The sequence below is a fragment of the Podarcis gaigeae genome, assembly GCF_964106915.1.
Source record: "Podarcis gaigeae genome assembly, chromosome: 16".
In the NCBI taxonomy this organism is placed as follows: domain Eukaryota; kingdom Metazoa; phylum Chordata; class Lepidosauria; order Squamata; family Lacertidae; genus Podarcis; species Podarcis gaigeae.
In genome coordinates, this window is record NC_139693.1 from 377,940 (window position 1) to 397,589 (window position 19,650).

The 19,650-nt window shown below is 49.9% G+C and overlaps 1 protein-coding gene across 1 annotated transcript in view; it reads left to right on the plus strand.

Annotated features, from left to right (window-relative positions):
- Window positions 1–19,650, plus strand: part of LOC310833251 (uncharacterized protein) — a 79,999-nt gene that overhangs the window by 15,749 nt on the left and 44,600 nt on the right. The gene's annotated exons all lie outside the window — the stretch shown is intronic.

Sequence of the window (19,650 nt, forward strand, 5' to 3'; positions counted from 1 at the left end):
AGCAGCCAGCCAATTCTCTGCGAAGGACGTCTTTCTCTCAATTCTCCATGAAGTACATCTTTCTCTGCCCGGTGGGCTGCTGGGCTCCTGGAAAGGGGCGCTAACAAGCCCGTCGTGCCATCGCAAAAGATTAGGTGCTCATCATTGTAAACACGCTGTTTCCTCTAAATAAGTAATTTGTCCCCAAACTTGTGTTCAATTATTAAACAAAACACGGGCATAATTTGGCTGTTCCAGAGATGAAGCAGTGTGTGCAGAGTAGTCCCCGGCTGCCTTCTCCTCCTCGCTTGCAGGCGTCTTGGGGGCCGCCCTTGAAAGTGGGTGAGGGGGCAAGGAGCCAGCAGGGGTCCAGCACCCACAGGATGAGGAGGGGGAGCCGGGGGGGGGAGAGAAAGTGGACGTGTGCCTATATGCAGGTAGATGAGATGGGGGTGAGAAAGAGAGAGAAGATGGGGGGAGGATGGGGTGCGTTGGTGAGTGTGCATGTGGGGGGGAGGAGAGAAGATGGAGGGAAGGGTTTGCGAGATGGGTGAAAAAAGAGAATGAATTGATGATAGTTGAATGATGTAGCCAGGGCCGGATTGAGGTTTGATGAGGCCCTAAGCTCCTGAAGGTAATGGGGCCTTTTATATGTCCAGCTGTCCTTTGTCAACAACAAATTGTTGCTGTTTTTTGTGTTGAATAGATGCTATATGGTAATTTATGGACCTAATAGGTATCTAAAGCCATTTGCACATAACACATAGGAGCCTACACAACACAAAACACTGTTCCTGTATGTAGGTTTTATTTTTTTACCTTATATTTTGGAAATGTACATCCAGTTTTTTTCTTTAAATTTTTTTGGGGCCCCCAAGAGAGTGGGGCCCTAAGCTAGAGCTTGTTTAGCTTACACGTAAATCCGTAAATCCGGCACTGGATGTAGTGTTGGGGGGCAAGGCCTACCTGGGGGGAGGAAGAAGATGATCTAGGTGAAGGAAGACCTGGCTATATACATGCCCCGCCCTCCTCTAGATCCTTCCTGGGTTAACAATTCACTTTTGAATGTTTGGACAATTCTAAATCCTAGTTACAGCTATGGTTTTCCCAGTAGTGATGTATGGAGGTGAGAGCTGGAACATCAAGAAGGCTGATCGCAGAAGAATGGATGCTTTTGAATTCTGGTGCTGGAGGAGACTCTTGAGAGTCCCATGGACTGCAAGAAGATCAAACTGCTCCATTCTGAAGGAAATCAGCCCTGAGTGCTCACTGGAAGGACAGATCCTGAAGCTGAGGCTCCAAGACTTTGGCCACCTCAGGAGAAGAGAAGACTCCCTGGAAAAGACCCTGATGTTGGGAAAGATGGAGGGCACAAGGAGAAGGGGACAACAGAGGACGAGATGGTGGGACAGTGTCATGGAAGCTACCAGCATGAGGGAGGCAGTGGAAGACAGGAGGGCCTGGCGTGCTCTGGTCCAGGGGGTCACGAAGAGGAGGATATGACTAAACAACTAAACAACAACAACAACATCCCAGTTGCTGGAGGCCACAGGAGGGGAGAAGGTTGTGGTGCTCGAATCCTGCCTGCTGGTTTCCCCAGGAGGCCTCTGGCTGGCCATTGTGGGAATAGGTTGCTGGACCATGATGGGTCCTTGGCCTGATCTGCAGGGTCTTCTTAGGTCCCTATGGAACCTCCAGGTCCAGAGGTAGTCTATCTAGATTCTTAGGTTCTTGGGGGCACTTGGCCACTGTGGGAACAGGGGACTGGGCTAGATGGGCCACTGGCCTCATCCAGCAGGCTTTTCTTTCATTCTTATGTTCTTATACGGATCCTGGCCCTGGAACCTTGAGCTGTGCTTGCCAGCTGAATGGCTGCTGCCCCATTTTTCCCTGTGGGATGCTGGTTTGACATCAACTGATAGGTAGTGCCTACAGAGGGTGGTGAACACAGCCCAAGATATTATGGGCTGTCCCATGAATTCGCTGGATGAAATAGCGGAAGAACGTTGCCTCAGGAGAGTGAGGGAAATTCTCAGGGATGATTATTCACACCCTGGCCGGCACTTTCTTGATCTCCTGCCCTGGGGCAGAAGATATAGAAGCAGGATTAGTCGCACCAACAGGGTAAAGAACAGCTTCTATCCGTGGGCTTTTAGGCTGCTGACTGAAAAGATAACAACAGGGCAACTGACTTTCGGGTTTGGTGGGTGTGCGTCAGTAAACGAGGGGAATTAAGACTAAGAGAACTCTGTATACAAGTTGTACAAGTGACAATAAAGTATTTCAGTTCAATTTCAATCAATTTCAATATGGTTGTGTCCAAGGAAAAACTCCACCTCCATTTCCTGTAGCAAAGATTGCCACCTTTGGTTGGGCAAAATAAAGAACAGGTCAGGATGAGCCTGAATACGTGAAAAAAGACGTCTCCTTTGAAGTTCCAGCAGGACAGGGGACACTTTTCTCTCCGAAAAGGATGCTCATGTTTTTCTAGGGATGGGGGGCAACCCCAGCTGCAGCTGCTCAACCCCCAACCCGTCCATCTTTTCTTCCACCACGAGCAAATTCCTTCCAAAGTCTCCTTCTCCCCCTCCTGCAACCCCAGAACCGTTGAATTATTCTGCAATAGGGAAATTTGTGGGTTTTTGACAAATCACGGCCGAGGCCTCCTCCCTCCTTCCCGCCCTCTCCTCCGAAGGAAAGCTCTCTTCAAGGACAGGATCTGATTAAAATAATACATTAGTCGGGCCTCAAACTTGTGCAATAATATCATGATTAAAAAGTGCAGCTGGGTGATGAGAGGCCTGCGGACGGGGAGGCAATTAAATCAATCTTGGAGGAGGAGGAGGAAGGGCTGAAAAGAGATGGGGGGGGGACTTGAAAGGGAGGCTTAAAGGAGAGGAGCGGCAGGCTTAATCGGAGCAGCTCAGAAGGTCTTAAGCTGAAGCTCAATGGAGTTATCTCTGGTTCCACGTAGACCAAGAATAAAGGCAAGGAATGTAATCTGGGGGGCGGAGGAGAAAGGAGAGCTAATGGGGACCCCTTTACAAACACCCCGCCCCCCACCCTGCTCCAAACTTCTCACCAACATAACTCCCAAGCACACAAACCCCCCATGGTTTGGCAGGATCTCAGATCTTTGGACTAGGTTTCCTGGGAGATCAGAGTTTGAAACCCACTCAAATCAGCTGGTCACTGCCTCCCAGGGCCGTTGCGAGGATGAGATGGGGATGAGGAGAGCCAGGGACCTGGAGTGAGGAGGAGATATAAATGTAGTAACGGATTTGTACAAAGGATGGAGATATGCACGGACTGAAGATCAGCTGTCAAAGGGCCCCCCCCAGTCCAGCCTCCTGTTCCCACAGCGGCCAACCACATGCCCCCAAGGGAAACCCCCAGAGCAGGATCCGGGTGCAAGAGCCCTCTCCCCTCCAGGGGTCTCCAGCAATCGGGATTCAGACACATCCTCGGGTTTTTGCATTGCATTGAAATGAATGTAAGTCAGGTCAATCCGTGGGCAGCTAGGCAGGTAACATTGTCTCTGGTGGAAAGCAGACTGCAGCAGAACGGAAGCAGCGCTGCTGGCGACGAAGATGGCTCAGGGCAGAAATCTCGGCTGCCTCAAATCCCTGTTGGAAAACAAGTAAACAGTAAGTTCTTTCACAAAGCCATGGGTTGTGCCAAAGGTTTGTCCTACCTATTGGAAATAGACGCCTGACGTTACCGACGATTGGAGAATGGAGGATGAAGCTAATGGACTATGCAGAATTAGACAAACTAACAGGAAGGATTCGAAACCAGCTGGACGAGAAATTCACGGAGTACTGGAGTAAATTTACGGACTATTTGAAAAGTAATTGTTTGTAGGGTTGCAAGAAGTTTTGTGAGGACTATTATTAGAAGTATGGAAAAAATGGACAATGGGTAGGATGATTTGTTAAGAGATGTAAAGGCAATATAAAGTTAAGAAATGCATAAGAAGTGGTTAAAACGGTGGATCATCAGAGGTGCTGATGGAAGTCCAAAAAGATTGTATAAGTGATATGTTTTGTGGTACATTTTATAATTTATATGTTAAAATTAATAAAAAATATTATATATATATATATATATATATATATATATATATATATATATATATATTTGCTTTCTCATATATATGAGAAATAGATGCCTGCCTCTATGCATTTCAGTGGATCTATTCATATTTTGGAGTAGAACTCAGTTGGGTGTGATCCTGGGCCGGCCTGCTCCGTGTTTGCAATGCTGCATGCAATGATTAACCTCATAGAATCCTAGATTTGTAGGGTTGGAAGAGACCCCCCAAGGTCATCTAATGCAACCCTCTTCAATGCAAAAGTCTCCAGTGTGGACCCCTTACTCTGTTTCCCCTCTGCTTGTCTTCCCACTAACTTCTTCTTCCAAACCTCCAATTTGCGGGTGAAATACGAGGCGGCATAAAACCTCCCCAAACTAGCCTTCTCCAAGGACGGCACGCTGGCTTTTATGACCCCAGAGCACGTCGAGAGTGCAACTTTGCGGCCGACACAGCAGCCGCATTATTTACTGCCCAGCTACGCCTCTAATTAACTGCAGTGAAAAATAATATTTATCCCTGTGTGATGGGGAACAATGAATGCAAAAGACCTTTGATGGCGAAGATATAGTCTCCCGCAGAGGGCAAGGCAGAGAGAGGCTTATTTGCTGGGTGTCGTTACAGGCCCGATAAAACACGCAGCGCACTCCGGGAAGGATATACGAGGGTCTATAAAATATTATAATGAGCCTGGGACCACCGGAGACCCTGGCCAGCACTCCAGCTGGAAGGCCTGGATGCCAGCTCTGGTAGAACTTGGATTTTCTGGAGGGTCCGAGGAACAAAAACAGCACCTTTAGCTATGGATGCCATGAGGCAGCGGTGGTGTAGTGGTTAGAGTACTGGACCTGGGAGAGACCAGGGTTCAAATCCCCCTACTCAGCCATGAAGCTCATGAGGTGTGACCTCGGGGCCCAATCGCTGCTTCTCTCAACCTAACCTACCTTGCAGGGTTGTTGTGGGGGTTAAATTAAGAGGCAGGGAGAACCATGTACACCACCTCAAGCTCCTTGTGGGAGGGGAAAGATGGGATGTAAAGGCAATCAATCAATCAATCAATCAATCAATCAATCAATCAATCAAGCCCCCCCAAAATCTCGATCCAAGATCACCCAAATTTTAAAACCCTTTTTTGTGGGGGGGGGAGGGCTCTCTCTCTCTCTCTCTCTCTCTCTCTCTCTCTCTCTCTCTCTCTCTCATGTTCATCAATGTTTTTATGGCAATCTATAAACCACAGAGCCTAGGACTTGCTGATCGAAAGGTTGGCGGTTCGAATCCCCGCGGCGGGGTGAGCTCCCGTCGTTCGGTCCCAGCTCCTGCCAACTTAGCAGTTCGAAAGCACGTCAAAGTGCAAGTAGATAAATAGGTACCGCTCCGGCGGGAAGGTAAACGGCGTTTCCGTGAGCTGCGCTGGTGCTGGCTCGCCAGATGCAGCTTCGTCACGCTGGCCTCTAGAGCGAGATGAGCACGCAACCCTAGAGTGGGACACGACTGGCCCGTACAGGCAGGGGTACCTTTACCATTATGGTGCAACCACATTTGGAATATACAGTACTTTGTGTGTCTATAGTTCTGGTCACGTCAACCCCACCCAAAAAATGGGGTTGGAAAAAGTTTAGAAAAGGGCCACCAGGATTGACTCTCCTACGGAGAAAGGATGCGGGATTTGGGACTTTTTCATTTGGACAAAAGCTAATCTTGCACCAAGGACTTGTCTGGACATGTTTGCCAAAGTGACATGTCAGTGATGTAGCAACGATGCTGTACGAACTGTATTCTGGGATATGGTGGGAAAGTTTTAAAAGTCCTTGTCACCCCATCCTCAGGGTTCAAATTTCCTCTTTGAACCGAACCTGTTGCGCAATAAACTTTGGTCTACAGCTATTTGCTCCGGTTGGCTGAACTCCTTCCTTTAAGAAATAATGCATGGAATGGTGAAAACGGGCAGAGAAGCTTTTCCTGCTGTCTCCAAACGCTGGAATCCATTGAAGCTGAATGCTGGGAGATTTAGGACGGGTGAAAGGAAGCCCTTCTTCATTCAGCACAGAATTAACCTGTGGAACTCCCTGCCACAGGAGGCAGGAATGGCCACCAGCTTGGATGCTTTAAAAGAGGATAAGGCAAATTCATGGAGGAGGAGAGGGCTCTTGAGTTCAAATCCTGCTTTGGGGCACTAGGTTGGCCACTGCGAGACCAGGAGGCTGGCCTAGATGGGCCATTGGTCCGATCCAGCAGGCTTTTCCTGACATACTTACATACTCTACTCTTGGTTCCATCAGGATCCTCGTCCTGGGGGCCTGATGAAGAGGTCTCGGGGCCACATCCTCTAGGACTGCAGCTGTGGCCAACGCATCGAAGTTGCATCTCAACCCCACTGCCCCTAGCTGATTCATTTTCCCTGAGGCTCTGCGGGTGCCGGAGGGCGAGGAGAGGAGGAGCGACTCTCGAGGAGACCCTCCAGAGCACGGAGGGGAGCAGCCTTGGGCAGTTCTGCCTGATCCCTCAGCCCTGATTCATGAAAGCAGCCGGGCCATGAGTGATATTCCCAGGAGAGCGTTTAGACGGGAGCCGGTGCGAGTAATTTAGTGGGAGCATTAAGACGGCACCAGATTACTTATTTATGGGAACTTCTTGACAGATCTGTCGCTCCATAATTCATGCCGCGGAGCGTTTAGTCAGGGTCGCCAGTAAATAATTCACTTATTATAAACTAAGGGGTGTTTTGCGAGAGGATGAATTACGGCCTCCCTCCTGATTCGGGGCTGTAAATATGGAAAGTGACGGCGCCATCGTCTTCCCAGGCTAGAATCTGGGAAGGAGAATCACAGAATCAGAGAAGCTCAGAGCTGGAAGGGACCCCAAGGGTCATCCAGTCCAACCCTCTGCAAGGCAGGAATCTCAGCTCAAGCATCCAGGACAGATGACCCTCTGACCTCTGCTTGTTGTTGTTTAGTCATTTAGTCTTGTCCGCCTCTTCGTGACCCCCTGGACCAGAGCACACCAGGCCCTCCTGTCTTCCACTGCCTCCCGCAGTTTGGTCAGACTCATGCTGGTAGCTTCAAGAACACTGTCCCACCATCTCGTCCTCTGTCTTCCCCTTCTCCTTGTGCCCTCCATCTTTCCCAGCATCAGGGTCTTTTCCAGGGAGTCTTCTCTTCTCCTGAGGTGGCCAAAGTCTTGGAGCCTCAGCTTCACGATCTGTCCTTCCAGTGAGCACTCAGGGCTGATTTCCTTCAGAATGGAGAGGTTTGATCTTCTTGCAGTCCATGGGACTCTCAAGAGTCTCCTCCAGCACCAGAATTCAAAAGCATCCATTCTTCGGTGATTAGCCTTCTTGATGGTCCAGCTCTCACTTCCATACATCACTACTGGGAAAACCAGAGCTTGAGCTATACGGACCTCTGCTTAAATACATCCAAGGAAGGAGAGTCCACAACTTCCTCCACTATTAAGTGATAAAAATGTAATTAAAACAAACAAGCAGGAGGTGGAGTAGTTCAGCTCTTGGCATTTGCATTAAAGAGGAAAGTCAGGTGCTAAAAACCAGTGCCTGGGTTTGGGGCAGGAGACCTTCCCTGCCCTCCCTGGCAATGCTGCAGATTGATCCCGGGACCTCCAGGGTCTGTGGCGGCGGCGGGGGGGGGGGCGTGTCTCTCCCAGCCCTCCCTGGAGATGCTGCTGGAGACGGAACCTGGAACCTTCTGCATGAGAAGCAGGTGTCCTGCAGATTTATGAACCCTTATGCTAAAGTCAGATTCCAGTCCTCATGGTTCTGAGTTAAATAGGAAAGCAGGAGGTTGTCTTGAGCTGAGTCAGAACTTTGGTCCATCCGGCTCACTACAGCGGTAAAAAGGTAAAGGGACCCCTGACCCTTAGGTCCAGTCGCGGCCGACTCTGGGGTTGCGGCACTCATCTCGCTCTACTGGCCAAGGGAGCCGGCGTACAGCTTCTGGGTCATGTGGCCAGTATACAGTGGTACCTGGGGTTAAGAACTTATCTTGTTCCGGAGGTCCATTCTTAACCTGAAACTGTTCTTATCCTGAAGCACCACTTTAGCTAATGGGGCCTCCTGCTGCTGCCGTGCCGCCGAAGCACGATTTCTGTTCTCATCCTGAAGCAAAGTTCTTAACCTGAGGTACTATTTTTTCTGTGTTAGCGGAGTCTGTAACCTGAAGCGTCTGTAACCTGAAGCGTCTATAATCTGAGCTACAACTGTATTGTCTACAGTGGCTCTCAGCAACCTCCCCCCCCCGAGAGGCTAGCGGGGGTCCAGCCTTCTGCACACAGGGCAGGTGCTCCACCCTAAGGTTACCAGATTTTTTTCAATGAATCCGGTGACACTTTTCAATTTCAATGGATTTTGTATGGGGACTGATTTGTAAATCTGGAGACTGTCCCTGGGAAACGGGGACCTCTGGTAACCTTACTCTAACCCAGCGGTTCTCCACCTGTGAGTCCCCAGATGTTGTTGGACCACAACTCCCATCATCCCTAAGCTCCAGCCTTGCTAGCTACGGGTGATGGGAGTTGTAGTTCAACAACATCTGGGGACCCGCAGGTGGAGAAAGGCTGCTCTAACCATGCAGCCTTTTCCTGTTTCGGAATGTAGGAAGCTGCCTTGTGCTGGTCTTTCTGTCTCTCTATTGCAGGCTTCCTCAACCTCGGCCCTCCAGATGTTTTGAGACTACAGATCCCATCATCCCTGACCACTGTTCCTGCTAGCTAAGGATCATGGGAGTTGTAGTCCCAGAACATCTGGAGGGCCGAGGTTGAGGAAGCCTGCTCTGTTGTCTACCGACCCTCCAAGTGTCCCTATTTTCCAGGGGCAACCCCAGATCTACAGAAGCCGTCCCACTTTCTGATGTGATCCCAGAATGTCCTGATTTTCCTTAAGACATCCCTATTTTCATCAGAGGGTGTGGAGTTATGTGACCCCTGCACCAAGGAGATAAGTACCTACACAACCTTTAGAAGACGTCTGAAGGCAGCCCTGTAGAAGGAGGTTTTTTAATGTTTAGTGCTGGGGCAACCCAATCAGATGAGTGGGGTATTATTATTATTATTATTATTATTATTATTATTATTATTACTGAATAGGATTTCCCTATTTTCACCATAGAAATATTAGTCAGTCTACACAGACTTGCATTTCTCCATTTGGAGAATTTTGGCACTGCAAAATTAAGAAAACGCAAATTATTGAGGACAGCTGCGTTTGATGTGCGTTTTAGAAGACATCTGAAAGCAGATGTGTGTACAGGGAAGATTTTAATGTTTGAGGCTTTTGGCATTTAAAAATGTTGTTGGAAGCCACCCAGAGTGGTTGCTGCAAGCCAGTCGGATGGGTGGATGATGATGATGATAATAATAATAATAATAATAATAATAATAATAATAATAATAATAGCAGCAGCAGCTTTGGGGCACTGTGAATTGGACAGCTTCAAGTTAAAACACCCCAATGTGTCCACCCTCACCTCTTAGGGATGATGGAAGTTGTAGTTTAGCAATATTCTGGGGAGTCAAAGGGTGACCATCCGAGAGAGAGAATAAGAATAAAAATCAGGATCAGGCCAATGGCCCATCTAGCCCAGCATCCTGCAGGAAACCCACCAGCAGGATCCGAGCGCCAGAGCAACTCCCTCGCCTCCTGTGGTTTCCAGCAACGGGGATCTCCCTTTCCTCCATGAATTCCCCCAATCCTCCCTGTGGCAGGGAGTTCCACAGTTTAACCGCACGCTGCACGAAGGAAGAGAAGGATCTCAGCCAACCGACAAAGAGAACTGAAGTTCGTGAATGTTGATGCCCTTACAAACTTGTCTCGGCCTCTAAGGTACCAGAAGGCTCTGGGTGTTGATGGCATTGTGGAAACAAAACTCCTTGTCAATCAGATTTCAAGCATCTCCGGCTCCAGCGTCTGATCCCCCCCGGATTTCACAAAAGAGGCTCACGGCTTTGCATCCTCAGCTGCAGCACGAAGAAGGCCGTGTGTTTCCATGCCCCTTGCCCTGATCTGGATGTCCGGGAAGTTCGAAGGATAGTGCAGAGTTGGAAACGATTCAGAAAAGGGAATGGAGCGGCTCCCCTAGGGAGAAAGGGAGCAGCGTTTGGGACTTCTTAGTTTGAATAAAAGACAAGTCAGAGAGGCCTGAGAGAAGCTTATAAGGCGATTCCTGGATACAGAAATCTTCCTCCTTCTCTCAGAACTCATGGGCTGAGCCTTGAAGCTGAACCTTGGGAGATTCAGGAGAGATAAAAGAAAGGACTTTGGAGAATTTTGGCATTGCTAAATAAAGAAAATGCAAATGATTGAGCACAGCTGCATTTGATGTACGTTTTAGAAGACATCTGAAAGCAGATGTGTACAGTGGAGCTATGGAACTCACTGCCACTGGAAGCAATGATGGCCACCAACTTGCATGGCTTTAAAAAAAGATTAGACAAATTAATGGAGGAAGAGGGGGCTCTTGAGGACTACTGGCCCCGAGGGCTATGGGCAGCAGTGCTTGTGAATACCAATGAACTGAAGGAGAGGAGAGGGCAGCAGCGCTCGAATCCTGCTTGAAGCTTTCCCATAATGAGCATCTGGCTGGCCACTGTGAGAAGACAATGCTGGACCAGACGGGCCATTGGCCTCATCCAGCACGCCCTTCTTATGTCCTTATGGAACCCCCAGTTGTGGAGGCAGTCTATCTGGCTTCCTAGGTTTGCAGGGGTAAAGGTAAAGGGACCCCTGACCATTAGGTCCAGTCTTGGCCGACTCTGGGGTTGCGCGCTCATCTTGCTTTATTGGCCAAGGGAGCTGGCGTACAGCTTCCGGGTCATGTGGCCAGCAGGACTAAGCCGTTTCTGGAGAACCAGAGCAGCGCACGGAAACGCCGTTTACCTTCCTGCCAGAGCGGTACCTATTGATCTACTTGAACTTTGAAGTGCTTTCAAACTGCTAGGTTGGCAGGAGCAGGGACTGAGCAACAGGAGCTCACCTCGTCGTGGGGATTCAAACCGCCGACCTTCTGATCGGCAACCCCAAGACTCTGTGGTTTAACCCACAGCACCAACTGTGTCCCTTTGTAGGGGTATTTGGCCATTTGCCTGATCGAATGGGCTCATTGTAGATTCTTACGTCAGCCTTTCCGCATCTAAGGAAGGGCTCCTGGGGTCCAGGGCGGTGGAGACAGAGGGACTCCACAGATTGTTCCTTGCTTGCTTCCCTCCCCATCCCAGTGTTTCCCCTTCCCCAGCTCCTTCTCCCGCCCCCCCCCCCGCTTCTCCTCTTTCCGAATCCCAAACAGGCTTTATTATCTTGCCGCCTCACTGCGACCAAATTGATCAATGTTTCACACAGCTGGAAAAGCAGTGGGCAGGGAAACGGAGATTAAACAAGGAAGGGATTTTCTGGTTTTGCTAAGAGGAGCTCTTCTTTTCCCCAGCCCCTCTCCTCAAAGCTCCCTCTCCCCCTCCTGATCTCTCCTGAGCTGAGAGGTTTGGGGGCTGCGCAGGCTGGATTTCATACAATCACAGAATTGTAGAGTTGGAAGGGATCCCCAGGAGTCATCTAGTCCAACCCCCTTCAGTGCCGGAATTGCAGCTAATTCCAACCTCTGCTTAGAAACTTACAAGGACGGAGGGCCCATTCTGCCATTGAACAGCTCTTCCCATCAGAAAGTTCTTCCTAGTGTTTAGTCGGATCCCTTTGAATCCCTTTGAATCCCTGTTCTTTGGCTTCCAGTCGAATGCTTTTTAAACAAGCGCGTGTTTTAAAGCTCCTTCTTTTCCTTCTCGTCTGCTCTGCTAGAGCTGGTCTGCGACCATATAATAAATGATTTTATTTGATCTGATATACTGCTTCCCCTCCCAGCCGAGATTACGAAAGAAGCAGCGGAGATAAAATCGGTTAAAACTTGCCGTGAAATCAGGGGGGGAACCTCACTTACGAAATGCCTGCTGGGAGAGAGAGTCCTGTGCTAAGCGCCTGAAGTTCAACAGGGAAGGAGCCTGCCTGTTCTCAGGTGGGAGGAAGTTCCACAGGACCCCCCTATGGACTGCATGTCTTCTGGCGGATGTGAGCCCTGAATCTGGGCCATGGGGGACCCATGGCAAGGCTCTGCAAGATTTTGAGAACCAGAGTTTGACCCCAGCAACTGTTTAGTTGTGTTTTCCACCAGCTGGAGCCTCTGGTCCAGACCCCAAGGGCAGCCCCACGCTGAGTGCATTGCAGCCGTCAAGTCTTGCCGATACCACAACCCGCCAAAAGGATCCTCTTTCTCCTTCACTCAGTGCACAAACTCTGGAACTCCCTGCCACAGTGACAGCCACCAACTCGGGCATCTTTAAAAGAGGCTTGGACAAATTCATGGAGGAGAATGCGCTCTCTGTGGGGCTTCCCTAGTGCTTCACCCAGAAGCTGCCACTGGTGCAGGATGCTGCAGCGAAGTTGCTGAAAGGAGCGAGGCCTTGTCTGTATGCAACACCGGTGCTCAGAGTTCTGCACCAGTTGCTGATTTGCTACCGGGCCAAGTTCAAGGTGTTATTCCTAGTATAAAGGTCAAGGGACCCCTGACCATTAGATCCAGTAGCAGCCAACTCTGGGGTTGCGGCGCTCATCTCGCTTTACTGGCCGAGGGAGCCAGCGTACAGCTTCTGGGTCATGTGGCCAGCAGGACTAAGCCGCTTCTGGCGAACCAGAGCAGCACATGGAAACACCGTTTACCTTCCCGCCGGAGCAGTACCTATTTATCTACTTGCACTTTGAGGTGCTTTCGAACTGCTAGGTTGGCAGGAGCAGGGACCGAGCAACGGGAGCTCACCCCGTCACGGGGAATCGAACCGCCAACCTTCTGATCGGCAAGTCCTAGGCTCTGTGGTTTAACCCACAGCTCCACCCGCGTCCCCTTATTCCTAGTATACAAAGCCCTTAACAACTTGGAACCCGCCTGCCTTTGAAATCGCTTGAGCCCACATGGAATTGGAATTGGCATTGCCCCTGGTGCCACATAACCCCCATTCTGAAATTTGTAAGGACTCGTCCATTTAGTGTGGCAATGCCTATCCTTGGAACTCCCTGCCTATTGAGATCAAGCAGGCGCCTTCGCTGTTCTTTTTTCAGCGCCTGCAAAAAAAAACAAAAACATTTTTGTTTAGACAAGTCTGCCCAGAGTTTTAGAAAGCTGGTGTGTGTTTAAATCTGCTTTAGTATTTTAACTGTTTGCATGTTTCAAACTGTCGTAATCCCCCCCCCCGATTTTCTTGTTTTATCTTTTTGTAAACGACTTTCAGTCTTTTGGTTTTACATTCAAGCGGTGCACAGTTTCTGTAAAATAAATACATAAATGGCTGCTAGCCACGATGTCTGTGGTCTGTGCCTCTGTGGCCAAAATCTTCCAAATACCAGTGACAGGAAACTGCAGGAGGGGAAGAGGGCTCCGGGTTCGAATCCTGAGCTGAGATATTGTTTAGATGTTTTTGTTGGGGGGGTTCATTGTTGCTGTTGCTGCTGTTAATTTATCTTTATTTTGGATCTTAGAATAACAGAATCATGGAATTGTACAGTTGGAAGGGTCCCCTCAGCGCTCATCTAGCCCAACCCGGTGCAAGGCAGGAATCTCAACTCAAGCATCCCTGAGAGACAGTCATCCAGCCTCTGCTTAAAGACTTGCAAGGAAGGAGAGTCCAACACTTTCTGGGGGAGTCTGTTCCACTGCCAGGTGGAAATGGTTCAATTTGGTCGGTTGGATGTCTCGTTTATGGTTTATGACTACTTTTGTTATGGCTGCAATTTTAAAAAGTGCGTTGCAAGCTGCCTTGAGTAGGGTTTTAACTTTGGGAAGGCGGCATACAAATAAGGCGACTGATCGATTGATCCGTTGAATGCTGCTTGACTGATTTAGAGGCTTCCTTTTTGCTCATGTGGTCCTTCAAGAGAGAGGCAAAATGCCTCCTGCCTGCAGTGCTGGGAACTCAGACTCTGACAGCTCAGGGGCCAGCATCCCTCACAGCCTGGGATTCCCTCCTGGGCAAGAGGGAGAGAGAGAGAGAAATCAAATCCTTCTCCAGTTCCCAACGCAGCCCAGAGCTGCCTAATGTCTCTCGCAAAGATGTCACCGATGGTCCTGAGGGGACCCAAAGTGTCTGGGCTAAATATCATTTCTGGAGACTCCTCAACTGCCTGCCAACGTCCAGGGGATGGAATGAGAGCCACCACTTAGTGCATCACCGACAGAGAGAGAGAGAGAGAGAGAGAGAGAGAAAGAGAGAGAGAGAGAGAGAGAGAGAGAGAGAGAGAGAGAAGAAAGAAAGAAAGAAAGAAAGAGAGAGGGGGGGATGCAATAGGAGGCTCTTCTTAATGTTACAGGTAGTAGCTGTGTTCTCTGCTGTAGTCGAAACAAAATAAAAAAAAATTCCTTCCAGTAGCACCTTAGAGACCAACTAAGTTTGTTGTTGGTAAATAACTATATATATATATATATATATATATATATATATATATGTGTGTGTAAGGAAAAGGTACCCCTGCCCGTACGGGCCAGTCGTGTCCGACTCTATAATAATAATAATAATAATTTATTATTTATACCCCGCCCATCTGGCTGAGTTTTCCCCAGCCACTCTGGACGGCTCCCAATCAGTGTTAAAAACCGTACAGCATTACATATTAAAAACTTCCCTGAACAGGGCTGCCTTAAGATGTCTTCTGAACGTCAGGTAATTCTTTATCTCTTTGACATCTGATGGGAGGGCGTTCCACAGGGCGGGCGCCGCTACCGAGAAGGCCCTCTGCCTGGTTCCCTGTAGCCTCACTTCTCGCAATGAGGGAACCGCCAGAAGGCCCTCGGCGCTGGATCTCAGAGTCCGGGCTGAACGATGGGGGTGGAGACGCTCCTTCAGGTATACAGGACCGAGGCCGTTTAGGGCTTTAAAGGTCAGCACCAACACTTTGAATCGTGCTCGGAAACGTACTGGGAGCCAATGCAGATCTCTCAGAACCGGTGTTATGTGGTCCCGGCGGCCACTCCCAGTCACCAGTCTCGCTGCCGCATTCTGGATTAATTGCAGTTTCCGGGTCACCTTCAAAGGTAGCCCCACGTAGAGCGCATTGCAGTAGTCCAAGCGTGAGATAACTAGAGCATGCACCACTCTGGCGAGACAGTCCGCGGGGAGGTAGGGTCTTAGCCTGCGTACCAGGTGGAGCTGGTAGACAGCTGCCCTGGACACAGAGTTAATCTGCGCCTCCATGGACAGCTGTGAGTCCAAAATGACTCCCAGGCTGCGCACCTGGTCCTTCAGGGGCACAGTTACCCCATTCAGGACCAGGGCATCCTCCACACCTGCCCGCCTCCTGTCCCCCAAAAACAGTACTTCTGTCTTGTCAGGATTCAACCTCAATCTGTTAGCCGCCATCCAACCTCCAACCGCCTCCAGGCACTCACACAGGACCTTCACCGCCTTCACTGGTTCTGATTTAAAGGAGAGGTAGAGCTGGGTGTCATCTGCATACTGATGAACACCCAGTCCAAACCCCCTGATGATCTCTCCCAGCGGCTTCATATAGATATTAAAAAGCATGGGGGAGAGGACAGAACCCTGAGGCACCCCACAAGTGAGAGCCCAGGGGTCTGAACACTCACCCCCCACCACCACTTTCTGGACACGGCCCAGGAGGAAGGAGCGGAACCACTGTATGACAGTGTTTAGGGTTGTGTGCCCATCTCACTTAAGAGGCCGGGGGCCAGCGCTGTCCAGAGACACTTCCGGGTCACGTGGCCCGCATAACGAAGCTGCTCTGGCGAGCTGGCACCAGCGCAGCACACGGAAACGCCGTTTACCTTCCCGCTATAAAGCGGTACCTATTTATCTACTTGCACTTAAGGGTGCTTTTGAACTGCTAGGTGTGCAGGAGCTGGGACCAAACGACGGGAGCTCACCCTGCCGCGGGGATTCGAACCGCTGACCATACAATCGGCAAGTCCTAGACACTGAGGTTTTACCCACAGAGCCACCCGCGTCCCATATATATATATAACACAAACTTAGTTGGTCTCTAAGGTGCTACTGGAAGGAATTTTTTAATTTTGTTTCTTAATGTTAGTCAGCATCTGCCTTCTTGCAACTCAAATCCATCCTGTCCTCCACTCTGGAGCTGCAGAAAACAGGCGAGTTCCCCCACCTTATATTCCAGGGAAAAAAGGACTGGAAGAGCTGGTTCCCATATCTTGATAAAAGTGTGCCAATGGTGCCACCACAAAACAGCACCCTACGCACGCACGCACGCACACGCACACACACACACACACACACACACACACACACACACAGCCTTGTTCTGTATAGGATGGACAGAGGAGGTCCAGGAAATCAGTCGCCCTCACCTGCGGCAGAGGAGGGCCATGATCCAAGGGTGTCCCCTGCCCCTCCCGACATTTTGCAACCTGAATCGCTACACCATTGAGGCACCAGCTCCTGCCTTCATCTGACCCAGCCCGGGGGAGAACTTTTGGGCCCCCTTGAGAAGAAGAAGAGTTTGGATTTGATATCCCACTTTATCACTACCCGAAGGAGTCTCCAAGTGGCTAACAATCTCCTTTCCCTTCCTCCCAGAGACTTCAGAGAAGTGGGACTGGCCCAAGGTCACCCAGCAGCTGCAGGTGGAGGAGCGGAGACGCGAACCCGGTTCCCCAGATTACGAATCTACCGCTCTGAACCACTGCACCACACTGGCTAAAGTGCCAAAGGGGCACATTCCCAACCTGTGTCCTCCTCAAGGGATGCCCCCCAGGGCCTTGACTTCCCAGACGCTCATTCACACAACATCCCCTTTTCCGATCCTAGAATCAGAGAATTGTTGGAAGGGACCTCCAAGAGTCACCTAGTCCAACCCTCTGCAATGCAGGAATCACGGCTCCAGAATCCCTGGCAGACGGCCATCCCACCTGCATTTAAAAACTCCCAAGGAAGGAGAGGGAGTCCGTCCCACTGTCTAATGGCTCTTACCATCAGAAAGTTCTGGCTTGTGTTGAGTCGGACTCTCCTTCCCTGTCCGTTTTTGTCCATCGCTTCAGGTCTCCCGCTGTGGAGCTGCAGAAAACAAGCTTGGTCCGTCTTCCCTTCAGGTGTTTGAAGATGGTTCTCCTGTCACCTTTCAGTCTTCCTCCTCCAGGATAAACATCCCCAACTCCCTCGACTGTTCCTCATCCGGCTGGGTCATCATGATCCCTTCCTCCCCACAGACACACTGACAAACTCGTTTCCCCTGTGGGATATGCCCTGCCATTGAAAGAAATCACATAAGGCGGAAGAAAAAAAACCTCTTTGAGAACCCAACACAGTTTATTGCTGCCACCTGCTGGACAGGTTAGAGTTGAGGATCTCTTTTTTTTGGTTTGAAAGAAGAGGATAAGTTTTTTTGAAGCTTACCATCTGTTTGGGGACTTTGTCTGCTTCTGGCTGTGGCGGCTTGCAATTCTCCACAGTGTTATAGACTTTTCCGGTTTTGTTTTTAGTCTAACAAACTTGTGTGTTTCTATGAGCGGTGAAGGGTCACCGAAATCTCCAAAAAGACGGATCACCAACAGTTCAGCCCTTTGGAGCTTGTCTTTATTGGCTAAAATGTGTTTGGTTGGAGACCAGTCCCTAAAGGTCATCCCACGGCTCTATTTTGGATCTTGTCAAATGAGAGAAATTTTACATTGAGAATATTTTTTGCTGAGACGAGGCCTCTAATGGCTACGTCGATTTTCTTGAGAATATTGTCTCTGTATTTGAGAGGGGTAGGAAGACAAGTTTATGTTTGATTAGAATTAAATTCCAACTGTTCGGGCTCTTTTGTTGTGAGCATTTTTGGGTAGATTTGAGCATATAGGGTTTCCTTGAGGAGTCTTGTAGGAAGCTGATTGCTTAGGATTTGGATTTCCTTTAGTTTTCCTGAGATCCCATTAGTGGGTGATGTTTATTCTACTAGGTTTTGAGGCCTAACCTCTTGATGGTTGACAGGTTAGAGTTCTTTATTCAAGCTGGAGTTATTAACAGACAATGACAAATCCCTGGTCCCTCTGTTAACGGAGAAATCTGAGGGCTCCCTTGGACAAAAAACACCAGCCAGGAATACCAGAGAAAAGAGCAGCCAGGAGGCTTGGTCTTGATTGAAGACTGTCAGGACAGGACTCCCACCTGCCACCAGGTGGAACAAGATGGAAGCCCCAAACAAAAGAGCCCCCAAACTTTTATTAGCTGCTAATCCCCATGTTAAAGGTAAAGGTAAAGGTACCCCTGCCTGTACGGGCCAGTCTTGACAGACTCTGGGGTTGTGCGCCCATCTCACTTAAGAGGCCAGGGGCCAGCGCTGTCCGGAGACACTTCCGGGTCACGTGGCCAGCGTGACATCACTGCTCTGGCGAGCCAGAGCCGCACACGGAAACGCCGTTTACCTTCCCGCTGGTAAGCGGTCCCTATTTATCTACTTGCACCCGGAGGTGCTTTCGAACTGCTAGGTTGGCAGGCGCTGGGACCGAGCAGCGGGAGCGCACCCCGCCGCAGGGATTCGAACCGCCGACCTTTCGATCGGCAAGTCCTAGGTGCTGAGGCTTTAACCCACAGCGCCACCTGCGTCCCGAATCCCCATGTTACACCCCCCCAAACTACATCATGGTTACATCACGAAAGGGGAGGTCTGGTGGCCGTAATCTGAGCATCCTGGACCCTGCCCCATGGTTCCCCTTGCCCTCCACCAAACACCCATCAAGTGGAACAAAAGAGATATTTTCATTTCCCTGTTTCCCAGCCAAGTTCATCCCACCCTTTTGTCTTCATCTGGGTTTGTTATTTCTGGAATGGCTACCTGTCTGGCACTCAGGTATCAGGAGGCCAGGGATTATCCCTCAGGCAGAGGGGCTGCTGAGGAGCTGAGCTCACAGGTCTATAGGAATTTCTGAAGTTTCCCCAGTAAGCCAGTACATAGATACATTTATCAGTGAATTCTTACATTTGGTATGGTGCAGCAAAGGCCCTTTGAAGAGATAGGAGGAAACTGTGACGAAGTGTCTTGTGGGGACAAGTCACAAAAGTCACAAAAGTGATTGTGCTGATTTTGGTAGTGGGCTGCATGTGCAGGATATCTGCTGGAGGGGCAAAACCCTACAACCTATACATAAATTCCTGCAACACCCCCCACATCCACAAACAACCCAGGAGGACAGACTTAGCTCACAATACTGCCAGGGTTATGGATGAAACCCCTTAGGGAAACCTAAGAAGAGGTCCCCTCAAGTTCCCTCGCCACATCTCAGAACCGTAGAGCTGGAAGGGACTCCCCAAAGGTCATCTAGCCCAACCCCCTGTGACGCAGGAGTCACAACGAAAGGATTCCAGATTCTTGTTCCATCCAGATGTTTCTGGTGACCATCCCCATCGCCCTCTGCTGTCAGCTGTGCTGGCTGAGGCTGATGGGATCTGCGGAGTTGAGGAGCATCTTGGGGGCACCGCGTTGGGTAAGTCTGGAGTGCGCTGGCCAGCAGTGGCTCTCTGAGGCTTGAGATGTCGCTGGATCAAACCTGGGACCTTCTGCATGCAAAGATGGCGACCTGCCA